This window comes from Gavialis gangeticus, unplaced genomic scaffold (genome assembly GCF_001723915.1).
Source record: "Gavialis gangeticus isolate Ggan-Ray unplaced genomic scaffold, GavGan_comp1, whole genome shotgun sequence".
Classification (NCBI taxonomy): domain Eukaryota; kingdom Metazoa; phylum Chordata; order Crocodylia; family Gavialidae; genus Gavialis; species Gavialis gangeticus.
Window position 1 is genome coordinate 98,197,172 of NW_017729032.1, and position 17,727 is coordinate 98,214,898.

The following is a 17,727-nucleotide window of genomic DNA, read 5'->3' on the forward strand; positions in this document are numbered from 1 at the left end:
AGTCACGTAAGCAGAGGGAGCAGGTTTCCCCCTCCCTCAGGACTGCAGCCAGCTCCAGTTCCCTAAAGAGACAGGCTGAGGGTGTGGTCCCCTGTGTGCTGGGCCCACCCTAATTGAATGGTCACAGCACAGAGATTTAAATCACTGTGTCACAGGGCAGAGATTTTTGGGGAGAAACCAAGGTGGCTTTCTGCCACAGGCTAAATCAGTGACTCCCAACTAGGGTGTTGCAGCATCCTGGGATGCAGCACTCTTAGGTGTGCAAACACCTACATATGATTCACATGATAAACCGAGAGATTTCAAATAGGAATCCTTAGTGTCAAAAACATTTTGACCTGCTGTGGTCTTTCAGCGTTTTGCAACAAGAGAATTGCTCTTATTTTTCTCTGTCAAAAAAACCCAAAACCAACCAACCAACCAACCAAGTGAGCTAGCATTTTCCTGGAGATACCTTAAGCCTAATGAGAAGTACCATGTACCTAAAAAGATGTACAACCACAGGGCTAAACATAGGGATGGACATGATTCACACCCTAATTAAGCATTCAAATTTTATTTGACTAACAATAAGGCAAACAGGTAGCTAGTTCTCAACAGTACATAGTTTCTCCAAAACATTCTTAGTCAAACTGTACCTTGTACTGCCTATTATAAAAGGAAAAGAATTTTAAAAAAAAAGTTCAGAAAGTCCCAAATTTTAGTTATGTTTTCTCTTAATGGATTTTTACAAATATCTATTTTGTAAAAAATGAGGGTGCACACTATGTGAGAAAACCTTATCCTAAAAGGTTGCTAGGAGCCAGAACAATTAACATTGCCATTGCTTCCCCACTTCTGGACCAGAGAGGAGCCCCTCAGTCAGACAACCTGGTCCTACACACTGGAGTAAGGGAATCCATGGCCCTGGCATGGAACAGGATACAAAGTGCTCTGGACCCCACACACCATCTGTCCACAGGGCTAGCAGCAGGCTCAACTCCCTGAGCCCGATGTTTTTGTTTTTCTGCTAGTTTCTTTTAGGAAGATTATATTTTCATCACACTGCCTCTTATAAAGAAGGTATGGGGGAATGGCAAATGTGAAAAAAATATGGTATGTAACCTTTAAGGCATTTTGGAAAAAAACTAAAAACTGAAACAACATTTTAATTATGCTCCTCACTTACTTGCCACATATAAACCAAGCATACAGAATTAAACAAACAAATACATCTGTATGCACATATTACAAATTTTTTTTTTGGAGAAGTAGGAAGAATTCAGAACTTCATAAGTTTAACTGAACCCCTCTTTCACAACACGACCACATAGTGGCAGAGAAGGAAGCAAGATACTTAAGAACTATCATAAACAACAGTATATTTTCATTTTGAAGCTTGCAGTTCCCCATGCTTTATAAACAAGCTCACAGCATTAGAGCTAACAAATAATAAAACATCTCTCTAGAACAAGATATCACTGTTTACCTAATATCAGTTGTGGTTAAGCATTGATGGATATTTTGTGACACATCTCCTACCTTCTGTACCCCCCATCAAAACTTTCTGTTAACATATTTTTTTGGACACGACATGACTCAAAGAGTTAAAATTTGCAAGTATGGATTGGTCTTCTTTGCAGTATGATGCGAATATACCCAACTACCGATTTGAAAAATACTGACAAACAGTAGTTCTTCCTCCTTTCAACCTCCCTATTTTATCAGACAATTGCCAATGACTGCAAGACTAGACTGTTCTTCAGAAATGCCATGAAAAAGCACAAAGTCAGAGAGGCAGGGCTGGAAGGGACCTCCAAAAGTTCAAACAGTCTGATCCCCAACCTGAGGCAAGATCATCCCTATTCAAACCATATCCTACAAACCCATAATCTAACCTAGGGTGAGGAAAATGTGGCCCTGAGGCCAGATCTGGCTCACCAAGGGATTCTATCCAGCCTGGGGCAGGTCCCTTGGCCCCAGTCAGCCTAGACACAGGGGGCAGCCGGGGCCATGGTGCATCCAGCTGGTCCTGCCACCCTCATGCACATGGCAGGGGCAGCAGGAGGACTCAGCCTCCCAGTAGCCTCTGTTGTGGTGACTCACTCTTCCCAGCTGCTGCTGCCAATGTCTCCAGCCCCAGCCCCAGGCTCCACTGCCAAGGCACCACAGCCACAGGCAGGCAGGCAGGCAGGGCTGGGACTGCCGGGCAGTGACAGCACAGGGCCGTGACAGCACAGGGCCAAGGCAGGGAGAAAACCTGCAATTTGCCCCCTGCACGTCCCCGCCCATGGAACTGATGCTTGTCAGAGGGATGGGCAGGGACAGACTGTGGCTCTGCCCAGGGCCCCAGCCCCTTGTTGTTTCCACCTTGTGATCCCAGGCACCAATTCCTGCCTGCGGTGTCATCCCATCCACCTGGCTGAGTGCACCCTGCCCACATGGGTCTAGGACTAGTCTCCATGAAGACCTCACCCACCTCCCTGCTCTGTCTGGTGCCCCTGGTGGTGTGCAAGGGCTCTCCAAAACTCCTTAAGTGACCCTCCAGCCCAAATAATTGCCCACCCTGAACTAAGTCAAACCTGAAGCAGCATAAGACAAAGGTAAAGCAAGGGAACCACAGCAGCCAACATTCTGCTCCTGTATAAGAAAGTTAATATATGCTCAAGAGATCCCAGAGAGAGGACCACGCCCCCATGACAGAAAGCTGTCTTCTCTGACTTACCCACAGCAATCCACACACTCATAAACAAACCTACAACTTATTATGCCTGTGCCACAAAAGCCTACTCATTTGAGTGTTATAGTCAAGTGACAGGTTTCTGTTTTTTATTTACTCATACAGAAGACAGCAAGGAAACAGTAAGCAGGATCCAACATGTGTGCACTAGGGATGGAAGGGGAAAAAAAAAACAAAACCTCTCATATTCTGCTGCGGTCAAGGCAGGTTAAACTGAAATTCAAATCTAACTGGAGCTAAATTAACTGCCTCAGATGATCTACCAGGTACTCCAGCTGACTGCCTTAAATCTCCATACCGCCCAGATAGAGAAGTACCAATAAGGCTACTACTGCAGCAGCAGCACCAATAGTGAATTCTGGATCATTTTCCAAAATCCATGGCAACCTTGAGTCTCCAGAGTACAGATGACAGGTAACAGATAGAGAGAAAAGTCATTTCTAAAAACTTATGCTCTCTGCTGCACCTGCCACCGAGCACAGAAAGAGCCACCCTACCAGGCTGCAGAAGGAACAGAGGCTGGAAGCTTTTAGCTCTCAAACGTCAACTTCCTCAGAAGTGACAACATCCTCTCTCTTGCATATGTCCCTACCTTCATGTAAACACCACATCTTTGCAGACATGGTTCTTTGGGCAGATGTGATACTTTTTATTAGACCAACTAAATAGAAAAAATGTTCTTTGCAAGCTTTCTGGCACAAACACCTTTGCAGATGTTAATGGCTATGCATTAACATGTCAGGATAGACCTGCTGTTTTTGGTTGTGAAAGGTTGCAATGCTCCGCTCCCCGCTCTTTGCCCACCTTTTGTATTCCAATTACTCACTCTCCTCCATGCCCTTTGTGTGCCCTCCTTTCACAGCATCTGAGTATGCAAACTCAAGAGCTCCTGAAAACTTGGCCTCTCCCTATGTACTTGATGCAGTGAGTCTATATGCTACATCTCTAGGCTGCCTTCTTTCAAGAGCGCGTGGCCTCTCTCCCTACACCTTACGCTATGCATCTATAGCAGTGGTCTCCAACCTTTAAGTAGGAAATCCCCTTTGGCATATAAAAGCAACCCAACATCTACCATGCGCCACCCCCCACCCAGCAGCTAGATCTGTGGGGAGGGGAAGATCAAGGCAGAGGGAGAAAAAATGATTTGGGGGCACACATCCCCAGCAGGTAAATCCCACCCAGCTGGTGCTCCACTTAACTTACCCTCCTGCTCCTGCCTTTGCGGCACTGTCCCTCACTACAAGGGCCTTGATCTAGCCCCTGCCCATTCCCTCCCCTACGGACTGACTGCTGAGCTGAGGTAAGCACCACACCGGCACTCAGCCCCCCACCCCAGCCTTGGATAGACTCAAGAGGCTCAGAGATCTACTGGTGGATTGGGATCCACTGGTTAGTGATCACTGGGCTATAGGCTGCACCTCTGTGCTGCCTTCTTCCAGCCATGACAACAGCTGAAGGTGCTCAAATACACCACCAAGAGGCGTCTGCCGGCAGAAAGGGGAGCACTGCTTGGGGCCAGACTGTGCATCGCCCCAAAAGCTAGAGGTGGGACGGTGGCAGGGAAGGAGGAGCGCCCTGGCTGTTTTACAGGCATCGAGGCCCGGGCCCAGGGCGGAGCGGTGCTGTGCTATTGCTTCCCGCTCCGCCCCACCAGCGATAGGGGGAGAGGGGTGCAGCGCCACGGCCCCACCTCGCGCAGCCGCGGCGCAAATAAAGCTCCAGCGTGACAGTGTTTACCCGGCACGAGGCCCCCCCGCGGGCGGGGCTAGAGAAGGTGCCAGAAGGAGACAAGCCCCCGCGCCCTTCCCCGGGCGCAGCCGCCGGGAGCGGCCCCAAGACACCCACTCACAACCACCCCCGGCCCGGGTACCTGGCGGCGGCGGCTCCCTGCTGCGCTTTGCCTTAACCTGGGCTCGGGCCACGGCAGCGGCTCCTCCGCTCCGGCTGCATCAGCAACAGCGGGCTGCAGCCCCGTCTTCCCACGCAGGCCTCGCGCCTTTCCCGCACGCCGCCCCCGTTTACTTCACGGCAGCGGAAGCTACACACCACGGCCAAAATGGCGGCGGCGGCTCTCCCGCGACCCCGCCCCCTCCGCAGCGCCTAGAGCAGGAGAAGGCGGCGCCTCGGTTTCTCCCCCCCAGCGCGCCGGGCCGGCGCTTACATCAGTGCTGAGGCGGCAGCCGCCTTGTCCCTCCCTGCCCCCTTCACGTCACTTGGTTCCGGCCGCGGCTATTGGTCAGCAGGCGCGAGGGCCGTCGCTAGGTTTCAGAGTGAACGGCCCAGGGCGATTGGTGGCCCTGCCCCAGTGCTCCCGGTGAAGGCAGCAGGCGCCCGAGCGCCGCCAGTTCTCCCAGCAGAGCAGCAGCCAAGAGCGAAATAAGCCCGGCCAAGCCTTTTTTTTTTTTTTTTTAAAGGGACTCGTAATTGCCTAGCTACTCTGCTTTGTCCGTAAAGAGGGACTAATTGCACCCCTATTCATAGCCCAGACCATGAGAGGTGCCTGAGTGAAAGAAGCCACATAAAAGACAAAGGAGCTCTTCTGCAGCCTTGCTCAGGCATGAAGAGAATAGCGCAGCCCCAATCCTTCCCACTTGATGGCAGCGAGTTGCTAAAATTAAGCTGGAAAAAAAAGAGCTGGGAGGTGAAAGCCAAAAATAAAGCTTCAGAGGACTGGTTGAATGCCTGCGTCAGCCCCAGAAAGTGATTCGGTGGAAACAACAGCATGGGTGTTTTCCTTGCTGCGTTTCAGTCCTTACTGAGGCCAAGAGGCCTCAGGACAAGGAGTGAACTGCTGATTTCTGGCAGCAGCGTCTTGCCACTGCTTTGGGCGAGACTTGTGGCTGCTTGGGGTCAGGAAGGAATTTTACCCCACGTTCAGATTGGTGTGGATTGTGGGCTGGTTTTGCCTTCCTCCGTAGCAGGGCTGGGACTTGGTTCCTGGGATCTCTCAAGGGCTTTGTAACCTCTTCTGCCATACTAGGACACTGGCCACCACATCCCCGTGCTTTACCTGCAGCAGATTAGAGCGCTCCGTCCTATGGTTGCGTCAGGGTTGCCTGCGTAGTTTGGCTAAGAGATTAGACATAACGTACATTCCAGTGGCCAAATCCTTAGCACCAGGGGCTGACGAAACACAGCAAAGGTGGCGATGTTTCAACTGCCTACACACCCGAGTTGGACGCTTCAAGGAATTAATGAGGGAGTAGGGCTATACCACTGGTTCAACCACCTGCAACTGTGGCATAGAGCCTGAGACTATGCAACACTCTCAAAGGCACATGTACAATAAATAAGCACAAGCATGTGTAACAAAACAGTCACATGTCACGTAGAAACTCAAGAAGGAGAAATTAGACAGTGGCTGTGTCTAGGATGTTTTGGATATGGATGTTCCTGCCTCAGGCAACACAATAATTTAAAGTACTTCACATGTATCTTAACTTCTTTCAGTGAACAGGGGTAGACAAAACTCCCACATTTATTGCCGTTCAGTGACTTCTAACCACAAATGTTTACAAGGAAGGATGATGCACTTTTTTCATCATCCTGTTTTCTACAAATGCTGTGTGAAATGTATAAGTGATGTTAATCATTCAGAGCTCATTTGCCACCACCAACAAAGGTTTTTGCTACTGGCACCTAGGCATGCCAATACAAGTGAGGTGCAGACACAGCTGAGGTATGCTAACCAAAGAGATCTGATCCCCGATTGATATCACTGTGCTGACAACAGCTCTTATTTAGTTGGTGTCTACACAAGATGCTTAATGAGCAGTAGGCTAATTCTACCGCACATTAGCGCATCATGACAAAAACCATGCTAATGCACAGAGGAATTAATCTGCTGCACATTAAGTGTCACAGAAAGAGTGTGCACTGTTGCTAGTACACATCAGCGCCAGCTACTGTAGATTTGTGTAGTACCTCAGAGGTACTAAACTTAATGCGTAGCAATGGTGCATTAATGCACTTGTAGACGTGCCCAGTGTACATGCAGCCACACTAGCAAAGCTGTGCTTTTACCAGTCTAACGTACTATGCTGGTACCAGGTGCATGCCTAGTTTTGCAGAGGTAACTGTATCCCAATTAGAGCCCCAAAGCTTGGATGATCAATGAGAAGAATCACACTTCTAACCAACAATGTAATAAATAACAATTGTTGACCATTAAAAATTTCATAAATAACCCATCTTTTTTCCCTCATAGCTGCGTTACTTCTTTACTGATTACAGGAAGTCTAAGTTAAAGAATGTAAACCTATACTATGTGACCATGAATAGGCATAGCAAGATCTATTGATTTGTAAAACTATCCTTTGAGGAAACAAACTGTGTATAATTTCCCCATTGTCTATTTCATCACTATTAAACACATCATACTTGACAGGTCTGAGGTTGTGGTTCAAAAACTCCCGGGTACATGCGCAGCACTGATGTAAGGAAACATTGCCTTATTTCCAGAGTTTAGTGGGTGTAGATCAGGAGTGAGAGAATATGGATGGGAATGGGTGTGCTGTAGAGCAATGCTGCCTGGTTTGGCAGTGTACATATGTCCGTAGACTTATATTACCCAAACAGGCTTATAGCTCCATAGTATTACCATCACTGGTAATCTTGAGGTGTAAAACACATATCACCTTTGTGCTGCTACAATTTTATGGAAGCAAACAGACATCCATGTTCTTTGTCATGCCAAATGCCCACATTTTTGGCCACAATAAAAAGAAGTAATAGTTTATGCTTTTGTTTGCAGCAGATGTCCCTTTGCTTTGAGGCAGGAGAGCCTGGGTAGTCTGGAGCTGCCCACACTCTCCAGCTGCCCTGGGCAGGCACTCTCAGGGCTTGAGGGGCCAGGTCATGCATGTCCCAGGTATTCTTGCACAAGATTGGGCCCCTCAAACTCCTGAAGTGTTTGCTTGGCTTTCCCCACTTGCAGAGACATGCCCTGGAGATTCCCAGGGGCCTGTCTATGTAAGTGGGGAACACATCACCTGTTGTTCCACAGGATCAATGGGTGGGACAACGGATGACATGCATTTTGCCCAATGAAACAGATTAACTATGGTGGGATATGTCCTGGCACAGCTGATCAATCTATATCCTTGGTGATGGGGTAGAACAAGTACACATTCACTCTTTTTTCCTAGTAGACAGGGCACCCATTTGGAGTCAAGGGAGAGGAGCAGAGATACTAGGGCAGGAGAGAGAAGCAATGAAGCCTGGGAAAGTTACAAGCAATGGAAAATACAGATGGAAAGGAAAAAAAATGATCTTTTCTGTCCTGTTCTGTGTGAAATAAGAAGCCTTGTTATTGAATATCTTCTTTGCTTACAGAAAATGAGTCAGTAAGCCTGAATTTGTGGAACAAGGGATAGCTCAGTGGGTCCAGTTGAAAGTATTTGGCAAATCTGCCAAATAGTTCCCCTAAACATTTGGTGACCAGGCTGCCTTACTCTTATCTATTTGTTCCCCTTGCATAAATATGAGGTACTGAAAGTTGATTAAAAATATAGGACTTGGAAATGCAACTTTTACTCTTCTCCTCAGACCAGGGCAGTAAAAGCTTGGGAGCTATCGGATGTGCTACAGAAAATGACAAAAGATAGGAGCCACCAACAGCCAGCACAGATTATGGAAATGAATAAAGTATGAATGATATTGATAATCATTATGCCACCAAAACCAGAAGTATTCAGTCATGTACAGTACAGAAATGGCTGCCTTAATTTGCGTTAAGAATGTGCATCACATTTACATGAATAAATAAAAACTAAAATATACTTGTATATAAAATTGAAGAGCTGCTCTTTAGAAAAGTAGAGAAAAGAAATTATAGAAAGGATTTGTAAAAGCATAGAAGGATGATAAAACATTGCATGCATCTTAATTGGCTTTTTAGGGCCTTTGCAGCATTCTATGCTTTGAGCTATTCTGTGGATAAGAAGAATCACATCTCATTCTATATTTTTTTCTAAGCAAACTTTGCTGTGTTTTTCAGGAGGCTGGATTTTCTGTGGATTTAAGATTTGGTAAAATCTGAGTTATTTTTTCCAGGACACGTTCTATTCCAAGGAAGGAAAGCAATAAAAAAATACCCACTGTTAAAATGTTATAATCTTTATAGAGCTCAGTCTTTTCTTAATTTGGAATTATTAGAATATTACTAGTATTCAATCAACTACAAACAGATTTTAGGGAATAGTAAATACTTTAGATATTTGAATCCTAGAACAAATGTTAGATATTTGTAATATGGCAGTTTTCATTAAATCAACCCCAAATGGTTAGACAAGCCACCAGTTTGTATAAATGAATTAGGTAACATTTTCAGATGAATTGCTTTATGCATTTTGAGTGCTTTAAAATTAATTTTAAAATAATGGCATGTTACCAAAGGAGCTGAATCAGAAATATACATAGGGGGATATAGTAAAATGTCAGATTACCACAATGCCTGCTTTATTTAACATGTTTCCCAATGAAACTGAAAAACGTAGCCCAGAAACCAAGGTAATTTGAACAAACATGATGTTGCTAAAGGGAATCTTATTTCAGATAAATGCGTGCTTTAAGCCACACAGTGCTGTAACTCTGGGATTCTATAGATGTTTCTCTTCCTTTTAGCTCTGCCTTGCTGTCACAGGGTGGCCTCCAGAAGGTGCCTGCTTGGGCCTGCAGTGACCTTGTCTGGTGTCCGAGTACCCCTTGAAGCCAGTCCAGGCTTGGCTTCTACAGCAAGGGGGGAACTTGATCTTTTTCTCACTCCAAATCATATAATCATATACAGGCAGTCCTTGGACTTATGACACAATTGGTTCCTGAAAACCCCACTGTAAGTTGAAACGTTGCAACTCGGAACCAATTTTCTCATAAGAAACAATGTTATAAATGGGGGGTTGGTTCCTGAACCATGGCCTGATGCCCTATTTTCACCAAAAATACCCCAGAATTTTGTACTCAATCAGTTATAGATGAGTAATATAGCTACATTAATATATTTATATTGTAAATAGCAATCATATGAATTTTGAAGGGCTTTGTTGAGGTGACTTTGCTGGACTTTTTGAAGGGCTCTTGATTGGACTTTTTGAAGAGTTCTCAGCTGGAGTCTTTTCAGGAGCCTTGGCTGCAGGTTTTTCTGGACTCTTGTCTGCTTTCTCAAAGAAAGTGTCCAAGCAAGTTTGGACAGATGTTCTCCAGGGAGATGGGCAATGCAGTGAACTTGTTCGCTGGCGTGGCATCGCATCGATTCAAGCATTGTAAGTTGAAACTGACATCCTAAAGTTGAAACAGGGTGTCAATTTAGAAATGTTGTAAGTGCAAAACATTGTAACTTGAAACATTGTGAGTTGAGGACTTCCTGTATTTGTACCTGTGCTCTGGAGGTGGAGGAGGGTTGCACTTTAATTAGAGCAGCTCTGAGAGCTGCTCTAATTAAAGCTCTGCAGTGTCTCCTGTACCAGCATCCCTGCGCTTCAAAATGGTAGTGAGGGCGCTTGAACTAAAGCTTGTTCAACGATTTTTAGTTCAAGTGCCCCCACTGCCATTTTTAAGTGTGGGGATGTAGATGCATGAGATGCAGAGGCTAGCTGGAGCATGGTAATTATTATGGTCCAGCAGACTTGATTAATCAAGTCTTGATTAATCAGGTCTGCTCTGATTGCTATAATTACAATCCCGGCTCATTTATAGGCACCCATAGAAAATTAGGGTTGGAAGGGACCTCAGGAGGTCATCTAGCCCAACCCCCTGCTCAAAGCAGGACCATCCCTAATTAGATCATCCCAGCCAAGGCTTTGTCTAGCCAGTTATTAAAAACCTCCAAGGATGGAGATTCAGAGGTTCTGGCCTTTTGGTTTCTCACCTTCCCTGGCTCTCCATGTCCCTGACTCCAGAAGCAAACATCCAATTCTGCCCCTGAGAGGTGGACTTCTCCTGCTGTTGGGGTGACCCAGTGGAACGCACGGTTCTAAGCAGCACAGAAGAGTGTCTTCAGTAAAGGCATTTGCTAGGGCAAAAGCCAGCCCGCCAGACATTCTTGGTCTCCTCCATTGGGGTTAAGTAGTCCCTCTGTCCCAATTCCACCTGAACAATCCTGAACACCCCAAGGATACTCAGCTGTTTCCATTTCAGTCTCTCCAGCTCCCCAAAGGTTTTCTGCTTATCTCAGTCCCCATACACTTCTGCCCAGGAGTGGCCAGCTAGCTTTCCAATTGTCAAGTTTATGTCCCCTTAGGCATCTCACTGTTGTTGACATGACAACAAAGCCATTCAAAACTGCACATAACCATACAGGGTGGGGACTGGGATGGTGTGGATGCTAAGGCACACGGCTACAAGTTTGCAAGTTTCAGGTTTGCAAAAGCACTCACAGAATGGCCCTGCCAGATTCCAATGAATCTGTGAAACCTTGTCACAAGGACATGAAAAAGGAAGGTGTCACGCCCAGATGCCGGTGCACCCTTGACCTGCGAGCCTGGTTCGGTATGACCAACCATCCTCTGCTACCATGTTTGTAACCTGATCAGTTACAAATATTATCTCTCCGCCTACATATCTTTCAGGCATACCCCTGTTTTGCCGGCTCATGTCGTCTTATCTTTTTTGCTTGTCTTATCTCATCTTTCGTATGTCCCTCTCATCAAGAGCTCTTGGTAATCTACAGACCGTAGTAATTTGTATAAACTGTTTGAAACCTGTACTCAGCAAGTCTGCAATCCACTGTAATCGCTGGGTGACAGAACATCTGCATGCTGTAACTAATAAATCAACTGCTTCTGCCTACGCTGCAAGCCTTCAGTAGCGTAAGTAAAATAAACTTTCTGTGTAACCAATGCGCTTTAAACCATCTGACTATCTGACTCCTGCTCACCGTTAACACCCGCCTGTCCGGTCACAAATCCCCCCTCGTGCCAAGCCGGTCATACCGACTCAGGCTCACAAGTCAAGGGTGCACTGGCATCTGGGCGCGACAGAAGAAAGGCTAGATTTGGCACTTAACCCTTCATTCTCTGTACACAGGCTAAAGTAGTAAACTGAATTACGCTATACTATAACAACATTAACACAGAAATAACCCAGTCTGTAACATGTGTACAGCTAACTCCTAAACTGGGGCACACAATCGTCTGGACTTCTTTGTTCTGACCAGGTTGTCCAGTCTCAGAAATTTACTGATATCTATGAGCCACTTCTTGTGTCTGTTTGGAGAACAACCTGTCTGAAGGTCAATTCTAAATGAAAACTAGAAAACTTGGAATTGTGTGCGTGTATTGGAGTGGCTTAAAAAGAAAACATACGTCAAGTGAAACCTTATATTTTAATATTCATAAAGTAATATCTTCTTATGACTATAACAACTATGCAAAGGAAACAAACTGTGATAATTTCTAGGTGTACCTCACATTCGTACCTGTGAAATCTCATTCCCAGACACAGTCTTAGCAGCATTATTCAAAAGAGACACAAACTTGGCTGTTAGAACAAGATACTTCTATTCTGTGTGGATTCAAATGCATCATAAAGTTACTCTTAGATGTAAGCTTACTTTGATGTGACCTACTGTTGCGTTCATATCGGACATCTGAGATGGCAGTCTAAGGTTGAAAGCTGATGCCACTTTTCCAAATTTTATGGTGGCACAAAGTGAAAGCAAAAAGCCATCCCTAACCTTTGTAACACCACAATGTGGTCACGACAAAAGGTGGTAATCATTTGTGACTTGCAGCAGATGCCTATTTGCTTTATGGTGGGAGAGTCAGGCAGCTCTGGAGTTGCCCACATTGTCCAGCCTCCCCAGCCATGTGCTCTAAGGCCTTGAGAGGCCAGTCTTGGACACTCTGGGAATTCCTGGGCAGGACTGGGCCCCTAAAGTCCTGGGACTGCCTGTCCAACTTTCTCTGCTTACAGAGAGGCACCCTCCAGGGTGTTGGTGAAAATTCAGTGGGCAGGACAATGGGAGCTGTGTTTTGCACAGTGAGGAAGACGAGCTGTCAGGACACATCCCAGCACAGGTGATCCATTCAATTTGGTGATGTCTGTTTCTACCCTTATTTCTGTTTTTCATTTCTAATAGTTGTCGATAGATAGTATATTCATTTTAAATTAACAAGCATTAATTATTATACTTAGGGAAATTACTAACAGAGAGCAGCTGAGAAAAATTAATTAGATTGGATATCAGGAAAAACATCTCAACTGTTAGAACAATGAGCGAGGTTCCTGGTTTTCTCTGATAAAAAAACATCCCCAATTTTCAGATTTAAAAAAGCCCATTCTAGATTCTGGCAACCCTTACCATAAAGAAGTTCTTTCTGATGTCTAACCTAAATCTGCTCTCCACCAGTTTGTGGGCGTTATTCCTAGTTACTCTACAACCCCCCCAATGAATTTTTAGGTGGCCACAAGATCACCTCTCAGCCTTCTCTAGCAGAGGCTGAAGAGATGCAGGGCACTCAGTCTTTCCTCATAGGGCTTTGCCTGCAGGCTCCTAACCATATGAGTGGCCCTCCTTTGAACCCTCTCAAGGTTGTCCACATCCCTTTTGAAGTGTGGTGCCCAAAACTCGATGCAATACTTCAACTGTGGCTTGACCAATGCTGTATAAAGGGGAAGTATCACCTCCCTGGACCTGTTTGTCATGCACCTGCTAATGGCATGATAAAGTGCAATTAGTTTTACTGATCACTTAGCCACATTGATGACTTATGTTTATCTTGGAGTCAACAGTGACTGAGATCCCTTTCCGCTGCTGTGCTATTGAGGTCATCCCCCAGCCTGTAAACGTGCTGGTGTTTCCTTCTCCCTAGGTGCAGCACCTGGCAATTGTTCTTCTTGAACTGCATCCTATTCTGTTCCACCCACTTTTCCAACCTGTCCAGATCTGCCTGGATTCGTTCTCTACCCTCTGGGTGTTAACTTTACCCCATAATTTGGTATCACCTGTGAATTTGGACAGAGTGCTTTCCACACTCTCATCCAAGGCACTGATGAAGACATGGAACAGCACCGGTCCAAGGACCAAGCCTTGTGGGACTCCACTGCCCACATCTTTCCAGGTTGATACCAACCCATCCACCACTACCCTTTGGGTGAGACCCCTAAGACAATTTGCCACTCACCTGCCCGTGTAATCATCTGTCAGTGGTCTCCAAACTTTTTTTTACCCCCATCAGTAAAAAACTTTTGAGCACGCACCCCCAATATATGTATATTTATTTATTTATAAATTATATACATGTACTACTGCACTAATATATTATGCACATTATAAAACATACACAAAAATAGAAATTAAAAAAGATGAGATAAAGATGAAATAAACAATAATTTTAAAATAATTTTTAAAATTTATTCATTAACTGTACAAATAATTTTGCTCTCACTAAAATTCTTATTATTAATAATAATTTTTAGTGAGAGCAATGTGATTGAATATGCTTCATTATTTTTGAAAATCTTGGTTTAACACTTTGCGATACAGCAATTCAAAGGTCTGGTTCTAAGTTCAGTTTATTTTGATACTTGGTTTTAATGGCTGTCATAGCTGAAAAAGATACCTCACAAAGATATGTAGATCCAAATGGAAGAAGTGCATCGTTGGCTGTGCTTACTAAATCATGATACTCATTTTTCAATCCCATCCACCAATTATGCAAAGGTTTTTGTTGAAATTTGGCTAGTTAATTTCCATCTTCTCTGATGTCAATCAGTTGTTCTTGCAAACTAATTGGAAGGTGTTGCATTTTTATATTTTTAACAAATGGGTTCAAAACCCACTGAAACTCTTCGTTTGGAAGATTTTTAAACATGTTAGAAAATTCTGTTTTCAAGTTTTTAAAGTACGCAGATATGAAGGTTTTTATAGGTGACACTTACATTTTTTTGTCAACAAAATCACGTAACGATGGAAACGTTTCCAAATGTCCGTTTTCAAAATGCTTTCTCCATAGCACGAGTTTCTTTCAAAAAGCAGTTACTTTCTCACTCATTGTTAAAATGTCACCTTTACCTTGAAGGTACAGAGTAAGTGTGTTCATTTTTTCAAAAATATCTGCTAGGTAGCATACTACTGACAGCCATGTGTCATCACAGAAAAGGTCAGCAAATTTGGAACACTTTACTTTTTGTAAAAGAAAAATGCGTAACTCATCTTTAAGTTTGACAACTCTTTTAAGCACTTTGCCACAAGATAACTAGCGAACCTCTGTGTGGTACAAAAGATTTTCATGGTCAGTCCCCATCTCATTACAAAGTATTGTAAAGATTCTACTATTTAAAGGTCTTGTTTTTATAAAATTAACCACATCAGTGACATCCTGTAGCACTTTGTGCACTTCTGGCTCCAACTTCTTTGTTGCAATAGCTTGCCTATGAAAAATGCAGTGAATGAATTTCACGTGTGGTGCTCTCTCTGTATCCGTACCCCGGAATCCTTTTTTTTATTTCAGTCAAAGCAGCCGCTCCATCAGTGGTTACACTTACACAGTTATTCCATAAAACATTGTTTTTATTAAAGAAGTAATTTACTGTTGAGAATGTATCTTCTCTGGTACATCTTTCCTTTAGTGGCTCAAAAAAAGGTAGTTCTTCATGTATTTCATTATTGAAGCAGAATCTAGCAAATACCATAAGCTGAGACATGCTAGAAACATCTGTACTTTCATCCAACTGTATAGCAAACCTCCCACACTGCGAAATTTGTTCTAATACTTGTTTCTTCAAATCTTCAGCAATGTTTTCTATGCTTCTTCCAACAGTATTTGCTGACAAAGGAATGCATTTTAGTTTGTCGCCATATTGTTTTCCATTTATTATTTCAGCCATTTTTACCGTGGCAGGAAGAACAAGCATTTCCCCAATGGTATGTGGATTTTTGTCTTTCGCTATTAAGAAACCTCAAAAAGAGGCTTCTAAACATTTATCATTAAGTTTAGTGACATTTTGTAAAGTACTGGATTGAGCATCGCCTGACTTTAAACATTGCTGAAAAAATTGTAGAGGTTTGTCTTCATGTTCTGGGTGCTTAGTTTTTAAATGTCTTGCTAATTGCGATGGCTTCATACTATCATTAGTTAATATCTCAAGGCACAATATACGCTTAGGGCGAGGTTCATTGTTAACGATAGTGGATGTAAATCCATATTTCAAATAGTCTTCTTGATAATTTCGAATTTTTTTGGCCAACTTCTTGTCAGATTTGATTAGATCGTCATTGTTTTTACCTTGTAATGTGGCTGATGAAGAGCTTGTACTAGCAGTAGGAGGAGTGTCAGCTCTGCCATTTTCTTGTTGTTTGCTTGTGCTCGCACTATTAGTATTATCTTCAATCTGTGGTTTCTTTGCAGGAATCTTTTTAAGCCACTTGTCCATTTTGTGAGGGTTAGTTTAGTTAAAACTAGATAATATAATCCGTAAATCCACTTAACTGGGCACACGTAAAGTGCAATATGTCGCAATACGTTGAAAGTGAACGAATAAGTGAGGGTGCCACTGTCAACCTCTCCGCATTATGGAACTCCCACTCTTCCCTCAGGATATCTCGCATACCGTATGTGACACGTGACTGTCTGACATACGGACCGAGTGAGGGCGCCGGTGTCAATCCGTATATTAAATATTAGTAAAGCTTAATTTCTTTCTATTTTTTAGATAAAAAATAAATATAAATAGAAGTTCTAATATTTTCTTCCCGCACCCCAATGGATCGTCTGGTGCACCTCCTGGGGTGTGTCCACCCCACTTTGGAGACCACTGATCTATGTCACAGTCACTCAGTTTATCTGTGAGAATAGAATGAGATACTGTATTGAAGGCCTTCTTAAAATCCAAGTAGATGACATCTACCTGGATTTTTGGCTCTAAGCATTTTGTGATCAGGTCATAAAAAGAAACAAGGTTAGTCAGGCAGGATCTACCTACTATGAATCCGTGCTGGTTGCCCTTTAGCATTGCTTTCCCCACTGGACTTCAAAAATGTGATCCTTAATAATTTTTTCAAAGGTTTTCCCGAGGATAGAGGTGAGACTAACCAGTCTATAGTTACCCAGATCCTCCTTCCTTCCCTTCTTGAAAATAGGGACTACATTGGCCCTTTTCCAGTCCTCTGGGACCTGACCTGAGCACCAAGAGTACTCAAACAGTTGTGCCAGACACTCTGCTATGACACTGGCCAATTCCTTTAGCACCCTTCTATATATAGTGGTGTTTCATTTTAATCAAGGAAAAATGTGGATTTTGGGTTATTTTTAAATCTGAAAATTGGGGATTTTTTTTTTTTTTTTTTTTAATCAGAGAAAACCAGGATCCCTGCTGGTCACCATACCTTGGGTTAGGGAAGAATTTTACCCCATGGTCAGATTGATACGGACTGTGGGTGCTTGTGCCTTCTTCTGTTGTGGGGACCCTGGCCCTCTATGTGGGTTCTCTTGAGCATATACTGACAATTTCATAGAAGCAGGAAGTTGGCTGCTGTGGTTCCCCTGCTTTACTTGTGGCAGGTGAGGGCATTAGTTCTGTGTTGTCAGGGTTGATGGTTATCTTATGTAGAGTTTAGATGATGGTTTGTATAGGAATGATCCTAGCTCAGGCAGGAGATTGGACTCACTAGATGGCCTCTGGAGGTCTCTTCCAGCCCTACTACTCTATGATTCTATGAAGTGTCTGCCAGAGACAGGTAGAGTCACAATGATACATTGATGCTAACTCTGAGATCTTTGTGGGACATAGGAAATGACCACCGCCAATGAGACCTTCAGCAACGTGCGATACAGAGAAAAACAATTCCATATATTTAATCATTTCAAATTGGGTTAACATCAAATGTCCTCCTGGCTGTCCATACAGAATATTAATTTTAGTCAAAATATGTTTTCAGAATAACATCCTGGCTAAAATCTTAACATGTAATTACTTAACAGGTAATTACTTTTCCCCTTGATGTTTCAAGGGGGGCATGCATTTATAAGGGGATGTATCTATTTGGTTACAGATGTCTGTCCAGTTTCCAT

At 43.9% G+C, this 17,727-nt stretch overlaps 1 protein-coding gene across 2 annotated transcripts in view; it reads right to left on the reverse strand.

The window, feature by feature from the left end:
• FBXL3 (F-box and leucine rich repeat protein 3) overlaps window positions 1-4,787 on the reverse strand; it is a 24,831-nt gene extending 20,044 nt beyond the window's left edge. Inside the window, exon 1 of one of the 2 annotated variants that reach the window (XM_019524924.1) lies at window positions 4,595-4,787. The gene's annotated coding sequence lies outside the window, so the exon portion shown is untranslated. Of the gene's footprint in view, window positions 1-4,589 lie in introns of both variants that reach the window. The other variant, XM_019524925.1, reaches the window with a different exon arrangement.
• Between the last annotated feature and the right edge of the window lie 12,940 nt (window positions 4,788-17,727).